The sequence below is a fragment of the Dipodomys ordii genome, unplaced genomic scaffold (assembly GCF_000151885.1).
Source record: "Dipodomys ordii isolate 6190 unplaced genomic scaffold, Dord_2.0 Scaffold4, whole genome shotgun sequence".
Taxonomy (NCBI): Eukaryota; Metazoa; Chordata; class Mammalia; order Rodentia; family Heteromyidae; genus Dipodomys; species Dipodomys ordii.
In genome coordinates this window covers 1,155,962-1,174,039 of record NW_012267220.1, presented here as the reverse complement: position 1 = coordinate 1,174,039, position 18,078 = coordinate 1,155,962, and the positions used below count along the sequence as shown (strand labels likewise).

Sequence of the window (18,078 nt, the reverse complement as noted above, 5' to 3'; positions counted from 1 at the left end):
AAAAAGCTGGAAGTGGCACTGTGGCTCAAGTGGTAGAGCGCTAGCCTTGAGCTGAAGAGCTGAGGGACAGCGCCCAGGCCCAGAGTTCAGGCCCCACGACAGGACCCCTCCCTTCCCCCCCCAAAAAAAGAAAAGCAAGACCCAACCTTGGGGAAAAAAACAAAACAGTGCAATAACCAAATAGATAAACACACAGCATCCAAAATAAAGAGTAGAGTACAAAGATCTTAGTTCCTGGATCAAGGCATTCTGAAAGCCAGAATTTCTATAAACCAATATATTCCTTTGTATGCATAGCCTGCTATGAGCTGGGGTCTCACTCTCTGTTACAGTTGTAAAGAGTTTATTGAGCAAATAGGAAGTAAAGGCCACTCGGGAGAGTGAGCAGCAGGCAGGTCTAAGAAACCAGTAGTCTCTTTTCTATCTCTTGTACTAGTAAAGGGTCTCCAGCAATATGTTCACCTGAAGAATGGCATGCATTGTAACAGGTACTATTTTGAGATGTTCAAAGTCATGGGTTAGTGAATTGATTACACTAGTGAATTGATTACACCTGGAGAGCTACCACTGACAAGAGTATATACATTTTGGAGAAAGAAAAATTTTAGTTTACACTGCATCTAACACAATTCAACTGCCTATAAATGGAGAATAAACATAAGCCCATTGGATTTCATTCTAAGTGACCCTTTCAAAACCTATACATTCTCTCTGTCTTCTCTAATAATCACAGACAGGTATAATTCAGAAAAGTAGAAGAGCAGCGACCCACATTCCACTTTTATTTAAATTATCAACTGCTGGAAAATGTGATTGCATTGATGATAAGCCTTTGCTGGGGACTGTGCTCATTTGCCGACATTGAGTTTCAGCTCATTTGCACTCTGCGCTTACCTCTTCCTTACCTTAACAGCCACAGACTCTCCACATCTGGGTTGAAACTACCAACAAAGAACAGACAACTGCTCCACAGTCACTGAGCAACTGAGATCAAATTGCAAAGACTTCTGAAATTTGTTGGCCACCCGCTCTAATGCTTGCTCTGAGAAAACTGGCCCAATGAGGCCGAACATCGTAAACTACCACTCTGCGTAGCCTGAAGCTTTGGAGTGTGTTTGTATGTCTTGGCTGTAATGAAATAACACATCAAACATGTAAACTGGGTCAAACTGACTAGATTATTAGGCTAAATGTGCATAAAAACCCTTCAGCTAAAAGCAACACTATCTAAAAATGGGAAGTAAAGATGCCATGTTCCCACCCCCCAGCCCTGTGTGATTTGGAAAGATGGCTCACCTGAGCATCTGCCTTCATTTACAAAACCTAAGTGCCACTATGTGATTCTTTTGTTTCTTTTGTAAGTTCTTCCCCCATGGTATAACCCGTTTTCACTGTCTTCGATTCTGGTGTTCTGCATGTTGTATATACATTTTTGTAATTTGGGGAGGAGAAGGGGTTAGAGGAATGCTTAAATGGGATGCAGGCTGACCCATTGTGACAATGAGATATACAGGACACTATGCTGAAAACAAACTTTACAATATCAGGGGTGGGGGAGGGAGGAGTTGGGGAGGTGGGGAGGGAAGTGATGGTGGGGGGAAATCAAAGGAGGAGGTAACAATGCTTGATAGGAAATGGACTCTTACCCGATTCATGTATCATGTAACTGTAACCCCTCTGTACAGTATCTTTACAATATAAATATATGATTTTTTAACATTAAAAAGCAAAACCAAATTTAAGTGCCCAGAGCTAGCATTTGATAATGTCTCGTGATCTCTTAACCTGGATTGTAGAGTCATGTGCTTCCCGAGGAATGCTATTTGGCATTTTGCAATTAAGCTCTGGAGCCAGTTTGTATTACTCATAGACTTTTGCAAGTCTCTGGTGATTTTCATATTAGAGTGCCAAACTGAGCTGAAATGAACTATTACTTTGACAAATGAAGGCTTACCTCAGAATTTGAATTAAGAGAAAGCTTAGGCTAACAGTTAACCCTAGACTAATATTTATTTTACTAATGTTAGTTTTATCTCACATGGTGCTATTTTATTTCCTCCAGAGAATTGTTTATGCCATTATAAAATTCCAGTGAATGCCACTAAATTCTAGGCATCAGACACACTGCTAATGAACACCATTAACGGCCTATTCAAAAATCAAAGGAAGAATAATTGAAACACACTCAGTGAAAATGAATGAATGGATCCTATGGCTTGCTGCCACATCTTTTCTTTCAGAGGGTGTCCAGTAATGGCTGCCGATGGGAAGCAGTCACAATCCATACTGATGGAAATACATAATCAGCATCAGAGTATCAATTATAAAGCCCTCTCTCTCCTCCCCCACCCTCTCCTACTAGAATTAGAAGCTTGCCATTCAGATCTCCAGCCAAGATTTTTGGAAGCCAGGGTCTTGATCAACATCAGGTCCCCAGCCCTATAGACCATTGATAAATTTAATTGGTACATAGCAGAGTCTAGCAGGGACTTGGGAATCAGGTAGATTTAAATCTGAATTCTAGCTCCATCACTCTCTAGCCGTGGACCTTAAGATGCATTATTGTCTCTCTCGCTCTCTATGCTCCATATCTCTTCTTTATTGAAGAACCTAACTTAATATTCCTAAGAATATTGAAGAGAACAAAGGAGGGAACTGTAGGTATAAACAAATGACACGGTACTTGGAACAATTTCGATTCACTCCCTTTCCTTTTCTTCTGGCCCTGCATTAGTCATTCTAGAACCCACTAAGAAAGAATGCAGTCGAGTGTGGTGATACATGCCTGAGACAGAGGGACTTGCAAGTGAAAGGCAAGAAAAAGGAGGATGAGTTTGAATTTAGTTTATGCAAATAGTGTGCTTCTATCTCAGGAATGAAATGAGTGGTAGAGTGGTTGCCAAACATGCATGGGAACTGGGTTCAGGTCCTAGTACTAGAACCAATCAAACAAGCAAATAAACAAAACAACCAGGTAACTTACATAGGCGTTTTCTTGGTCCACAGTTCTGGAAGCCAGAAAGTCCCAGAATGTGGAGCCAGCACTGAGAAGGCCTCCTGACCATCACATGGTGGGGTCAGAGGACATCACACCCTACACTTTTCTCATTTCTCTGCGGATGACTGAGACCTTCACCAGAAACTGGGTTCCAAGCCAAGAACAGGCACCTGGTAAACCACAGTGTCTACTTAAAGCCCAACATTGTAAGCCTTCATCTACAAGTTGCTTACTGGACTAGACTAGAATTCACTGAGTGCCGGTCATTCACACCTGTAATCCTAGCTATTTAGGAGGCTGAGATCTGAGAATGGTGGTTCAAACCCAGATAAATCTGAGAGATTCATATCTCCAATTAACCAGCAAAAGGTGGAGGTGGAGGTGGAGGTATGGCTCAAGTAGTAGAGTATCATCTTTGAATGCAAGAGCCAAATAAGAGCATAAAGCCCAGTGTGGGCACACACACACACACACACACACACACACACACACACACACACACACACACACACACTACAATTTCAGTTATAGTCTTTATACTTAAGATATAGTTGCCATTATACTTCAGTGTAAACGTTAAATAACATTTCTCATGACCATATATTTTTAAAGAATTTGAAGTGACATCTTGGATCACTTTTATTGGGGGACAGGTTGACTAAATGATCATATTCAAACCCCTCAATACATTTCTAGCAGGCTGTTGCTCCTTCTTTTATCCGGCCTCCTCTCTCAACCCACATCCTCCCACACCATTCCACTGTATCTCATCATACTCTAGCCTTCCCTCCCTTAGCTAACAGGGTCTTAGGCTGGTGTAATTCTAGTTTTATTTTTAGTTCTGCCAGAAAGATGTGGCACTAGGGGTCAGAGTCCTTGAGTAAAGAGAGAACTGTTTTCTAAAGGTCACTTGAACGATTTGAAATTACAAATTTTCTACCACAAGGGAATTATTTACACTTTCAGAGCCAAGATTTTCTGCCAGAAAAATGCTATTAGCATGACGGGTCGGGTGAAGTCTGAAGGAGATGGCTCTTTAGATTTTTATTTTGCGTGTATCAGTCTTGAACTCAGGGCCTGGATGCTGTCCTTGAGCTTTTCCACTCAAGGCTAACATTCTACCACTTGGAGCCACAGCGCCACTTCCAAGGAGCTGGCTTCTTGTGAGCAAGGAAATCCCACCCTGAAGTTTGTCATGCCCTCTGCTCGTGACAAAACAAGTGTTTCTCCTCTTTGTCATAAGTATTTTTTTTTAATGTCATACATGGATTTCTGGGTGAGCACTAGATCTTCGTATGTTTGCTGAGGAAAAGCAGATCAGGAAATGAGTAATTCTTAATCACATACTAACTGCAGAAATACGTCACAATAGAAAAGGAATAATAAAGTCTAAAATTAAATTCTCAAGACCTTACCAATGTAAATGTGGCTTGCTTTATACATAGTGTATTGCATCTAAATATAAAGACAGATTTGTTTATTTTTAAGTTAAAAAAATTTCTGAAGTCTTGAGTAAGAGAGAAATAAAACTCAAAAATTAAAAAGGCTTTAAGTTAAATAAATCCCTTGCTTGCTGTACAAGCAAGCACTTTGACTTTATTTTGTCATAAAACTTGCCATCGTTAATTAATCATTTCCAAGTTCGCAATTCAGTGGTGTTCTGAACCTGGCATGTTCAGTGGCACTAAATGAATGTGTCTATGCAACCAAACCCCCGATCCTTTTCATCTTGCAAAACTGCAACTTTCTCTCCATTGATAAATCTAGCTCCAGGAAAATTAGTGTTACTGTCTCAAAAGCAAAATAAAAACAAAAGGGCTGAGAGAGTAGTAGTTCAAGTGGTAGAGGAAGTATTCAATCCCTGTTTCAAGATAAAAGAAAAGAAAGGAAAGGAATTTATGGACAAGTATTCTTCACTTATTTTGTTTGTATTACTAACTTTTAGCCAAGGCTACTTATGCATTTTCACTTATTAATAAGTCAAATGTAGTCGCTTTAAAAAGGCCATACACTATAGTTTGTGTACAGGAGAGTTTATTAATGTGATATTAGATCCCATCCATTACTTTAAAATCTATGCATTGGTCTTAATTTAGATTACAAAAATTAAAAACAAAACACCAAACCCTCTATAGAAATTTGTTTCTTAAAAAAAGTGTGAAAGTAAAGGGCATAGCTTGAAGACAAAAGTACACACTAAGCAGTTTACCCAGTCTCACCTATATGTCTATCAAACCATTTGGAGAGAAACAAAAATAGGATTTTTCTGCTGAAGATAGAAATCACATAAACAACTCCTGATTCTTACACTTGTACCACGAACTTAATGATGTCCCAATGGTTTTCATTCTGTTTTTGTTTTTTGTTTAACTTTTGTCTTGCCAGATATAATAAAAGAACTTATTGTAAAGCAACTCAAAACTATCAGTTACAACAGCAGAACCAAAACCACATTCCAGAGATTTCCACTTGTCCTTAGACTAACAACAGCACTCAGACCACTGGGATTCTGTTCGTAGACTAAACCAGCACCCAGTCCACTGGGGTTCTGTTTGTAAAGTGCTAGGATGTCTACCCATAGATGCTCTCTAAGTTTGAAAGAAAGATCATTCTTCAATTTCTCTAACGCATTTTACATAAATGATTACATTGTTTCTTGGTCAAAATCATGATACAGGTTTGTGATTCTAGGGTGAATATTTCAGAAAGGTTAATATTTCATCCCAACTTCCAAAGGGAGGATAAACATTCATGGTTAAGTGGGTATTTTTTAAAAAATCCACTGATAGAATGCTGGCCAATGAGCAAAAGTATCAGGTACTAAGTTTGAGTTCTGGTCTTGGACTGGAATAAAACAAAGCAAAACAAACATGTCACTCTGGTAGGTGCTGTATGATTTCAGACACTAGTGATTCTAAGAAAAGATGAATATCCAAAGAGGAATGTTGAAAATGCATAGCCAAATGAATAAGAAGACTCAGAGTAAATGATTGTGCTAATTGGGATAAGGTTTGAAGTCAGCAAATAAAATCTTGCCATTAAAGGATTGAGAGTGAAATGGATACTGGATTTCAAATACATTTAGAATACCCGAAACAACTTAGAGAATACAAAGGTGTGTTCTTAAGTCATTTATGACAGACTCACTTACCTGGATTGACAAGCAAAGCTTAGCAAGGAGCTACATGCTTCCTCCAGGAAAATAAATGATCTTGGCTTCTCTCCAGGGGATGCAAAGAATCTAAAAGACAGACATAAAAAGACGTAACCCTTGTAAATTTCCATGTCTTAAACATAAGTATGATTACAAAATGGTATGATTTTCATGTGACTTAGCATACAGTACACAATTCAAAGTATTATCCTCCCCCCCAATAAAAAGCAGGAGGGGATATCTCTCTCCCATTTTACTGAGCAAAATGCAAACTATTTGACTTAAAAATGGAACACGGTGTTTAGGACAGTGAAGACCAAGGGAAGAAGTATGTCATACAAAGCAGAACACTGGCACATGAGGAAGAACACATCCCAAGGGCCGACTGGACAGCAAACGCCATGCGCACCACCAACTGCTGCTCCCAATTTGGCGCCTCTGCCTCTGATGCAAGAACGGTATTTAGAGTCACAGCCTGGCTTCCAGGCCAGGGTCCTGGGGTGCAGGTGCCACCCCTCTGTGCCAGCACCACGTCAAAAAACATCACCCATGACGTGACATACTAGAAAATCTTCCTGCAAGTTCATCTGGGGAGAGGGACTCAACCCACCTTCTTGGAAGGGTCCTCTTACTCCCTGATAGTGCACAAACTCACTCTGGAGAGAGGGTGGGCTGTGTCCCAGGGATCCCCTCATGTGCCACCCTGTCCCTCTCCACCTCCACGAAGAGCTGGGAGGGGGAGTAATTGAGCCCCTCTATGGGAGGAAATAGATACAATCCCCTGAGATAAAAGCAGAGCGGGAAAGGGGGCCAGGCTGAAGGCTCTGGATGGAAAAGCCAGCGGGTTATGTGCTGGAAAGGCCTTCCTGTGACCCTAACTATGGAAACTCTTGCTCAAGTGTCTCCATGATTTTTATCCCATCTGAACTTATAATTCAAATAATTACCATATGTACCTATGTGTGTAGAAGCCAAGCAAAATGGAGGGAAGCTACATAGTCATATGTATGTATAGAGGTACGTGTGTGTGCACACACTTGTGCAACTTGTTTCCATTTCTCAAGCAGTCCAGCATGATTTGCAGAAGGTGAGAGGAAAGTCTGGTAAGCCACTCAGGTCTGCAGACTGCTGGTGCCCTGCCCCCACCCCGTCTCCATGGGGACAGCCTCCTGGGGACCAAGTTGGAAGGTTTTCTCTGACTCACTGGTATTAACAAAATCAGCAGACACGTCAGGTGTATCATTATACACACTTAGAGTCTGTCTCTTATCCACAGTTTGCTGTGGGTTTAATATTAAAGCAGGTCACCAATTGCCTAAGACCAAAATTTCCAGACCCCAGCTCAGGGTGTCTACTTCATTTGGGCCGCCTTCAGCTTAGATCTCCATGGCCGACTTCCACCTGGGCTGGACTAATTAATGTATGTCTAAGTGGGACTGCAGTTGGCAGGAAGGCAGGCTTGTCAAAGAGAGATAATCACTGGGAGCAGCATCTGAGCTGTTTTCCTTCCTTGACAACACATAATGTAAGTTCACAGCCTGCAGGCCAAGAGTTGAGATGAATTTATAATTTGGCTTCCAATCAATCTCTTCTCATTGTCCACCACTAAAATTTCTTTTCTGTCTTCCAGCATGCAGGATGGCTTTAGACGCCAGGTACTGGCATGGTCTTTAGTGATAGCCTTTCATGAATATGCTTTGCTGTCTTAGTAGAAAAGTGGGAAAGGGAAGGACTCTACATACCTAAAGCCACTCTTGTTTTCATAATGAAAACAAATAGACCATTAGTGCATACCTCCATATGACCATTAATCTTACTTATTACTCTAGTGATTCGGACAGAAATGTTCAGAATCTTTTCATGAAGACACAAGAATCCACATTTATCCAGCTTGGAGAAACTATAGGATCCCCTAATTTCTTCTTTTTCTACAAAAAGAATTCATTAGTATTCTACTCCATGTTCAGTGCTGTGGCACACATCTGCCATTCTAGTTAGGCCTAGATCCGGAGGATCATAGTTCAAAGGCCAGCCTGGGAAAAAAGTTCAAAAGTCCCCATGTGGAAGAATAAAATGCTGGGCCTAGAGCCAGAGACAAGGGAAGGGTAAAGAGAAGGGTTGCAGTTCAGGCAAGCTGGGATAAGAAGTGAGACCCTCCCTGGATCACGTGATCTCTCTTCATAAGACATCTCAGGGGCAAAAAAGAAGAAGAAGAAAGCAAAAGGAGCAGGGAAAGCAGTGTCTAGCAAAAGCCAGACCCTGAGTTTAATCTGAACTATTGCCTAAATATAACAACAATAACAACAAACAAACAAAACCTGAGTTTCTTGGCTCTGGGAAGTGCACATCCTCTAAGCAGTTCTTCCCGAGAGGTGTCATCTCCAGCTACTAAGGCTAAAGGAAAAATACCGGGAGGCAGATTCACCCACAAAACCCACATGGCCCAAGGGGAAGAGCATGGTGGAGAATTGCAGAAGATGAACGAGAGCAGGCTAAGCAGAACAGGCTGTGTTCAACTGGACACAGCCCTATTAGGAGAAAGGGAAGGAACAGCCACAGTAGCTATCATGGGCTATACACACAGGAACTCACCTGTCCCTCCAATGACACTTAAAGATATGTGCATTGATACTTCCATAGTTATTTTTTTTACAAATGGAGAAAATGAAGTGCTTTAAAAGCTGACAAGTTAATTCATAGGACAGTAAGCATTTTTTTTTAACTTTTAAACAGAAAGTCAGTCAGGGAAAAGCAAGCTTTATGCTTCCCACTGTGTGACTGTCTTGTACGCCTAAAGGCAGGTAGCTTTGAGAGAGTGGGAGCCATTGAGGCCTAGGGAACACAGGCCTCCCTGGATCAGGTGATCTCTCTTCAAAAGAAATCTCAGTACCAAAAACATATCCTTGGAAAAGTCTCCTGAATATCCAGGAAAAAGACAGGACGGCAAGGTGCTACAAGCAAAACTAAATCCAAGAAGCATCTTAGAAAGTCACCATGGGACATCCCTCAGTCAAACACAGTGTCTCAGGGCGGGACTCTCCCCCGCCCCCAGCTGTCTGATGTCCATGTGCTCTTGATAATGTGGCATAGAGACTGAGGATCATAGAAGAGCTGGTGTGGCATCACACATTTTGGTTGTGGTGAGCAGTGGATGAAAGGTGGCAGGCTGAGGCCATGGAAGTCGTTTATCCAGGTCTTAGATGGTTTGAATGATGTTAAGTGAAGGAAGTCAGGCCCAGAGAAACAAAGGATCCATGTTTCCCCTTATATGTGGGAGCCAGATTTAGCTTACACACTCATAAGTACATACGCTGGGTGGTATGCAAGTGTGTAGGAATGTATTAACAAACATGGTAGACTCAAGGGAGATCTCAAATAGTGTAACTCCTTCGAAAGCCAAAATCAAAGTTCAGCAAAATTAAAAACCAGGAAGTGGATACTTGAAAGGGGTGGGGTGGGGGTGGGTCAATGAAGAGGAGAAGAGGGGAAAATGTTGACAAAAATGTAATGCATATCCTACAAAATTAAGAAGAGGGAAGAAGAGAAGAAGGGAATGATGGGTGAGAATGCTGAAATAATCCATCATAGGGCAAAATTATTTTTAGTGTGTTAAATGTGCTTATAAATCTATAAGTAAACACACTGGGTGGTATGCAAGTAATTACAAATAAATTAAGTATAATAGGCTCTATGGAGAGCTCAAATAGTAAAATTCTTTACAAAGACTATGTCAAAGCCCAACAAAACAAGCACCAGTAATGGGTAGTTGTAAGGGAGAAGGGGACCAGGAGAAAGGGGTAGATGAACGAAGGCGGAAGGCGGGTAGAATGCAGTTATTAAGTCATTGTGTATGCCACGAAATTGAAAAAATAAGGTTGAAGGTCAAGATGCATTGAACACATAAACTGCTCTGTTAAGTAGCAAAAAAATTCAATACATAACTCTAAAAATTAAGAAAAGTGAGGGAAGGGGTAGGCGGGGATGGGTGGTAACAATGTTGAAAGAGGTGACATTGATCAAGAAGCACTGTATTCATAAACTGCTTTGTTGAAAGGCAACTCCTGCACAACTACTTAAAGATAATAAAATATTCAAAAAAAGTTTCCAGTGGTTCACGCCTGTAATCGTAGCTACTCAAGAGGCTGAGATCTGAGGATTGTGGTTCACAGCCAGTCTGGGCTGGAAAGTCTGTGAGACTCTGATCTCCAATAAACCACTCAGAAAACCGGAAGTGGTGCTGTGGCTCAAGCGGTAGAGCACTAGCCTTGGGCTGAAGAGCTGAGAGACAGTGCCCAGGCCCAGAGTTCTAGCCCCACGACCGATTAAAAAAAAAAAGTTTCTCTCCACCACCAAAGGTTATTTTTCTGTCATTGAGTAAAATGATAAGCAAGAAGGTCTCTGGGTCCTGATCCAGAAAACATGGATTCATATTAAGTGAGAAGATGATATCTTTTTCCTATTCCTAATCCTTCCATTGAAATAGGTCATCTTTATCCTTATTTTCTCCATTTCAATTTCTCATCCTGGTAACTGCAGATCATCTTGGATTTTTTAAAATGCTATTTTTTAATAGTTTGAATCCTCTTCAAATTATCCACATGACAGAAAGTGAAAATGACTCATATCACCTGCCAGCCACAGATACAAATAATATGCTTTTAGAGCATAAAGAAAGAGTGACTAATTGAGCCTGGAGAGGGTCAGAGTTATAACTAATCTCTTTGAAAGAAATCAGATTGCCTCTGTTTGCCATTGGTTGCAAGGCCAATAGCATGATGCTTCTAAATCAGTTAAGATGCAGGCAGACAGCAAGGCACCTTCACAAAAAAGAGCTGTTTCCACTACACGGCCTGTAGCACCATTAGGCAACTGTTCATTGTACTGGACTCCCTCTCCCTGTGAATCCTCTGGGCTGGCCCTGTCTGATTAAACACTGCAGCTGCTCAGCTGGGGCTTGAGACCAATCACAGACACTAATGAGGCATGAACAGTGGCTCAGGGAGATCTGTTACACTTAATCCTGTCCAGAACAAGAGGTTTGGTTTCTTCAACAAGTGACTAGCAGACGTGCAGCCAGGCCGGAACATCTAGGAGTTGCCAGTCCCAGATATATAAAATAAATGGTTTGTACTGAACTAGTGCTTCTCCAAGCGGGAGGATGACCCCTGACTCCTGCTTCCCCCTGTCGGCTGAGAATCTTTGCACCTGAAGATGGTTGTAGATGAGTACTAGCTACATGAATCAATAGGGAGGCCACAAGAGAGCATGTGGACTTAGATATAAAGATGAGAGAAGAGCGCTTAAATAGCATACAAACTGATAAACATTTACAAGTTATGGACTTCTTGGTTATAAAGACTACTAGCAGGCTCACGGATGCAGTACAAAGCACCATTCACACAGCAGTTTTTCCATCCCAAGGTAGCTGGCAGAGTTGGGCAAGCACATCCTACCATGTGGCAAAGTCACCCCCAAAGAAGACACAATGATCAAGAACTGCGCATCTAGGAATCCTATGCCGTATCCCACACAAGAAGAGCAGCCCCAAGACAATGATTTTCATTCCAACACCTTGCATGGAAGGTACAACATGAAAACATACTGCGTCTAGTCCCAGTTCTGGATTGTAGCTAATTGTGTGACCTTGGACAAATCACTTGCAGAATAAAGTCTGGAACAGATCATTCCCAAGTCACCTCCTTGGACAGAAAATGCACTTCTTTTTTTATTATTCTCCATAAAAAAAAATCGATCTGCTGCTAGAATCCTTCCAGCATCTTTAAGATCCCTGAATCTATGTCCCTCACTGGTGGGAAGTGGGGGGTTAAATGACTGTGTCCTTCTCTGGCAGAGAATTCTCAGGATGACTGTCCAGAACCCAAGTTTGAGATGCAGAATGGGTAGAGTTTGTTTTCTCTGGCTTCCTCACAATTCTTCCTGGGTACACGCTACCCACTACATCCTGCCAAGACTCGGCTTCTGAAACTGAGGTGTGATTTAGAAAATTCACAGGGACGGTGACACTGTGACAGATGGAGAAAATAAGTCTTTTCACTGAACTTGAACAGGCATTTTTAGTTTGAATGCTAATTTTTCTGTTTTCTTCCTTGTCAGATATGGGCATGAGATACTGTGAGGATGGGAAAAGCCCCTGCTATACTGGACTAGCCACTCAAATAACCCCTCATTATCTTGCAATGGATGACTTTGGTTCTATCCATGTTTTTTTTAGTTTACTTCATGTTATGCTCCTACTGCAAGGAAATTGAGAACATACATTTTTTAAAATGCTGTAACATTAACAGAATAAATATTTTGCCAGGAAAACGAAAACCTTGCATAAATATTTGTATAATTGAATTTACTCCATCAATCCACTTGGGTTAGACTGATGGAAAAATTTATAGTTAGGAAGGGTAGGTGCACACCAGGGTGACAGGAGAGAAATTTTAATCTCAAGCTTCAAATAAATAAACAAGGATATTGCTTGTAGACATCATTAAAAAAAATCTCAGCACACAAAATGTAAATGAGAGTGGTCCTCGAAGACTCTTCAATTGCTATGTAGTATTTACTCTATGTACCAGATAGCAGTGAAATTGAAAATCAAAACAGGAAACATGCATGTCCCATGAATCAATATTTCAGATCATTAAAATACATTTGCTTTCCATTACCATCTCCAGGTAAGCAAGGTGGAGGAAAAGCAAACCAAGAAAGAGTACAGGAACACCCAGCAAGCAAATGAACTACTGGTACACATATTGCCTGGTACCACAGAGTCAGAACATGTACCACGGTAAGAAGATAAGCTTACCAAGGAGCACATGAGTGCTATTCTGGTGGCTGATAATGTTCAATATCTTGGGTTTTCTTTGCAAGTGTAAGTTCATTTTATCCATAGTAGCCCCAAACTGGAAAGAAGCCAAATATCTGACAACAGGTAATCGTAGCAAGTTGATAGCTGTAGTGATGTAGGCTCATCTGAGAGCAGTGTACTAAGTGAAGCAACCCATCCAGAAAAGACAACCTAGTGTATTGTCACTTACATGAAATTCTAAAAAGAATTGTAATATCCAAGGTCAGGGAGAGGGGTAGTATTGGCTTCTAAGGGGTACAAAAGAAATTTTAGGGATGATAGAAATGTTGTGTCTTAGATTTTTGTAAATGGTATCATGAATAATACCTGGATTTTGGTGATTGTCTCAAGTATATATTGTATACATGTGTTAAAACTAATCCTATGTTATACTTTAATGTCGCATGTGGGTATCAATTACCCTCCTATAAGCTATAAAAATAACTTGAGTAGACAATCAACAATTAGAGGGGGAAAAAGACCTAAAGTAGTGAAGTGTGTGAGTAATTAAGACAGCTGTTGGATAAAGAGCTACAGTATAAAATAAGCTAAAGTAGACTCATAATAAGAGATTACCAAAGAAAAAAGAATTCTGATTTACAATCCCAGACACGTCTTTGTAAGTGCCAAAGCACTGTGCCTAGACAATACACAACCAGCACCCTAACACACAAAATAGGGTTCTTATTGTCTTAAGACCTTGGCAGAATAGTTCTTACTATCCTCAGAGGAGCAGTGAAAATAACTACCTCTCATTTATTGCATTCACATTTATTTCACTGTAAAGCGGGCCCAAATCAAAATGGTCATTTCATACAATTTCACCTAAGGAATCTAAGAAGTAGGTATGGTCACGATGCTCCATTTTGCAGAAGAGGATCAAGATCTTCCTACCTTCACGTTATACATAGTTCAGACTACAGGTGTGAGCCACTAAACCCAGCAAATTATTGAAATTAAACTTCACTCCTATGCCAGACCTACTGTTCAATGACAGAGCACTTGCCTTGTGTGCTAGCCCTTGGAGCTGGGTTCAATCCACAACATTAAAAAATAACAAAAGTAAAAATGAATCCTGGAATGATGTTATCTATTACCACCTGCTGACTCATGCCTCTGATGGCTTAAAGAGAACAGCTACCAGCTAAACTATCTAAAAGATAGTCATTTGCATGGTAGCAGCATCAAAGGCTGCTACCAGCAAGTTATGGAAGTAAACGAAGATCCAGAACTGGCTTTGGTCATGGACTTGCCACCTCTTTGGTAAACTTAGGAGTTTGGACTGCTGCCTTTATAAGACTCCTTCCAGTCTTGTGATTCTTCTGGTCTAGGGGATAATTTCCTGCATTTGCCACTCAGGTTTAACATTCTCTGCGAAGTTAGGCTTGGTGGTATACATCTATAATCCCAGCTTTCAGGAGACAGAAGCAATTGATGAGTTCAAGGCCAGAGTAGATCACATAAGAAAACCCTGTCTCAAAAACATTTGGTTATAGGTGTGGCTCAAGTGACAGAAAGCTTATCTAGCAAATAACAAAAGTCCCGAGTTCAAACCCTACTGCCACTGAAAAGTAAAATCCTCTATGAGATGAATACATTCCAGATACAAAACTTCCTCCTTCCCCCAAACACGTGGCTCCCTCCTATGGTTATCATCATCACTCGTTATTTTTCAAGAATAGTATATTCTCAAGAAACACCCAACGAGGGCCCAAGGGAAATGACGAGGCCCTCATCCAGTCACTTCCAAGTTCTCCCGGTCAGTCTGAAAATCTTTTATCACTTCAAAACCACTCAATTCCCTACAATCTTCTCTTATTCCCTAACAGCAATTTGAGTTACCACCAATTGGAGTCAACCACTGCCCCTCTTCCTGACCTTGGATATTACAGTTCTTCTTAAAATTTCATATAAGGAACATCATACACTAGGTTGTCTTTTGTGGATGGATGGCCTCATTTGGCAAGCTGCTCTCATAGAGGGGAATGGGGGATACTAGCTGATAGGCTGGGTCGTTAAAGGTAGAACAATGGTGACTGAGACAAAGGTCATCAACGGGAAGGGGGTGGAGCTTAGTGACGCAGCACAAAACACCTCTCTTCTTCCCATCTGGATGTGTGAGTTCCAACACTGACATATGCCAAGGCAAGAGGCAAGCCCTCTCACTCTGGCCTCCTGCTTTGAGGTGGGGAAAGCCAATCAGAAAGGTGTCCTTCAGGGTTTGGCCATTGCTTAACCAATCAAAGAAAGATGCACACTCCTGAGAAGGAGGGAAATAGGGACCTTATCTCTGGCACAGGCTCAAAGTGAGGGTAGATACCCAACTCTGGGTTTCCCCTCTCTTCGCAGAGTCTGTGTTGCTACTTTCTTTTCTTCCCTTTGGCTTTCAAATAAAGTAACTGCTTACTTCAAGCAAAACTCACTCAGGAGTTGACTTGCCTTTCAGGGAGTGAAGAAGTGTCTTGCCACCCTTCAGAGCTCACCCCTTGCTCCCTGCTGAGCTGCTGACATCTGGATGGGCCGTAGAATGTGGTGGCTACCACCATCATAGTCCATTTGTTCTCAGTCTTGTTGAGTGTCCAAAGTGGCTATTCTTTGCACTAAAGACTCTCTCTCTCTTCCCCCCTTCCCCTGCCTCCTTTTGGAGCCAGTATTGGGGCTTGAACTCAGGAACTGGGTGCGGTCCCTTAAGCTTTTTTTGCTCAAGGCTGATGTTCTACCACTTGAGCCTCAGCCCCATTGCAGGTTTTCTTCTGGTTAATGGGAGAGTAGAATCTCATGGACATTTCTGCGTTGGCAGGTTTAGAATCTTAATCCCCAAATCTCAGCCTCCTGTGTGGCTAGATTACAGGAGTGAGTTCTTTAGCTCAAGGCTAGAACTCTACCACTTTGAGCCACAGCACTGGTTTTCTGGTGGTTAATTAGAGATAAGAGTTTCAAAGACTTTTATGCCCAGGCTGGCTTCAAACCATGATCCTCCAATCTCAACCTCCTGGATGGCTAGGATTATAGGCATGAGCCACCAGCTCCCAGATTTCATTTTCTCTTTTTAAGCGCGCACGCGCGTGTGTATGTGTGTGTGTGTGTGTGTGTGTGTAGTTACTTTGGTTTTCTGAGAGAGACAGAGAGAGAAAGAGAGAGAGAGAGAGAGCACAACTAAATAAGGCTATCATCTTGCCATCTAAAAAGCCTTCTGCTCTGCTTTGTCACAAAAGAACCAAGGGAAAACAGCTGAAAGGACCTTACTCACCATTTTCAACAATAACTCATGAATTTTCATTCCCTATTTTAAGGTTTAGCCAAACCGAAAATTATTTCTGAGAAAAGCACTTCTTACATGTGATAACGTCTTTAACAATGCACGAGTGAGTCAAAGTCATGAAAACTAGGAGTACAGTTTATTTTTCTATTACTTCCCCTATATATTTGCATTCATGTTTTATATACTGTTTCATGAATATGCTTTTCTGTCTCACAATGTATAATTTATGGTTTTGCTTTGATTTTATAGACTCATTATTAAGCAGTCATTATGTTCTCATTACTATCATGAACAAAACAATAAAATAAAACAGATCACCTCCTTACTCTGTAAGACCAGAGGTTTGCAGACTTTACTTCAAACCTTAATCACTGCACAAATACACATTTTACAAACTTACATTCAGTATGGACACACTAGTTTCTCATTTCTTGCTTGACTTCGCCACATCTCTACCAAGTCCATATATCTATCACTTGAAATAAAGCAATACATCCCCTTGTGCGTGTCCCTAAAATACAGTTTAATTAGCTACCACTCACTTCATTGTTTCTACACATTATTATAACGCAGTCATGCATTCCTAAATGAATAAATCTTGTGTTTCTTTTTTGAGCTATTTTTCCTCAGGCTATGATCTATAACGTGGGATCAACAGTTTCAAAACCATAATCAGCTCTGTGATTCTTATTACAAATGGCCAGCTGGCTCTCCAAAATTGGTACTAGCAATTTACAGTGTCACCAATAAATGGGAGCCTATCTGTGTCTTCTACTTTTTTTCTTCACAGTCTCGTTGGCACTGGGATTTCTGTGCTTTATTTGTTTTTGGATGATTAAAAAAGAAGATGATGATGAGACATCTTTTAGTTCTTTGCATCTGTCAAATGAATGTGTGATACTCTTCATATATATATATATATATATATATATATATATACGTGTGTGTGTGTGTGTGTGTGTACCCTGATGGCTCACACCTATGATTCTAACTACCCAGCAGGCTGAGAATTGAGGTTCAAAGCCAGCCTAAGCAGAAAAGTCTGTGAGACTCTTATTTCCAATTAACTACCAAAATGCCTGACGTAGAGGTGTGGCTCAATTGATAGAGTGCCAACCTTGAGGGGGAAAAAAAGCCAAGGAAGAGCATGAGACATTGAATCCAAGCCCTAGAAACTAAAACACCACCACAAAGATTAAATAAATAAAAATAAATAATTAGGTGGGTGGTGGTGGCTCATGCCTATAATCCTAACTACTCAGGAAGATGAGTTCTGAGAAGGAAGGTTTGAAACCAGCCTGGGCAAGAAATGAGATCATCTCCAACTGGAAGTTTGACTGTCTCAGGCATTTTCTACAGTGGCAGAAAGCTGACACCAGGACTCCATGATGAGGTCCATTAGAAGGTCAATAAAAGGAAATCATGCAAAATTCATGCAGACCCACACAAGCACTGACCAGATCAACACTACTGTCATATAAAAAGGGGATTTCCTAGTGCAGGGGTGGGGGGAAACTAACTGTTTATGAATTTAAAGTATTAGTGTATGTGTTTTTTAAGGTGGCCTGAGTTATGAGTGTTGGATTAAAAAAAAAAAAATAAAGGCAGCAATGGCCTGGAAGGCTTCAACTCTCCCCAGCTGTTCCTTCTAAGGCTCGCCCAAGGTCATCAGAAGGAGCAAAGGTCTTTCATATAGTTGGTGTGGGCCATGCTAGCCCTAAATCTGTCAGAACTTGGGAGGGAAAGCATCCAATAGGATACCATATTAAGAGAAAAATAAAACAATCTGTTTTTCTAACAGGAAA

The 18,078-nt window shown here is 41.0% G+C and overlaps 1 protein-coding gene across 2 annotated transcripts in view; it reads right to left on the bottom strand.

The window, feature by feature from the left end:
- Csgalnact1 (chondroitin sulfate N-acetylgalactosaminyltransferase 1) overlaps positions 1–18,078 on the bottom strand; it is a 202,207-nt gene that overhangs the window by 97,943 nt on the left and 86,186 nt on the right. For both annotated transcript variants that reach the window (XM_013026096.1, XM_013026087.1), the window contains exon 2: positions 6,150–6,239. The gene's annotated coding sequence lies outside the window, so the exon portion shown is untranslated. The remainder of the gene's footprint in view (positions 1–6,149; positions 6,240–18,078) is intronic.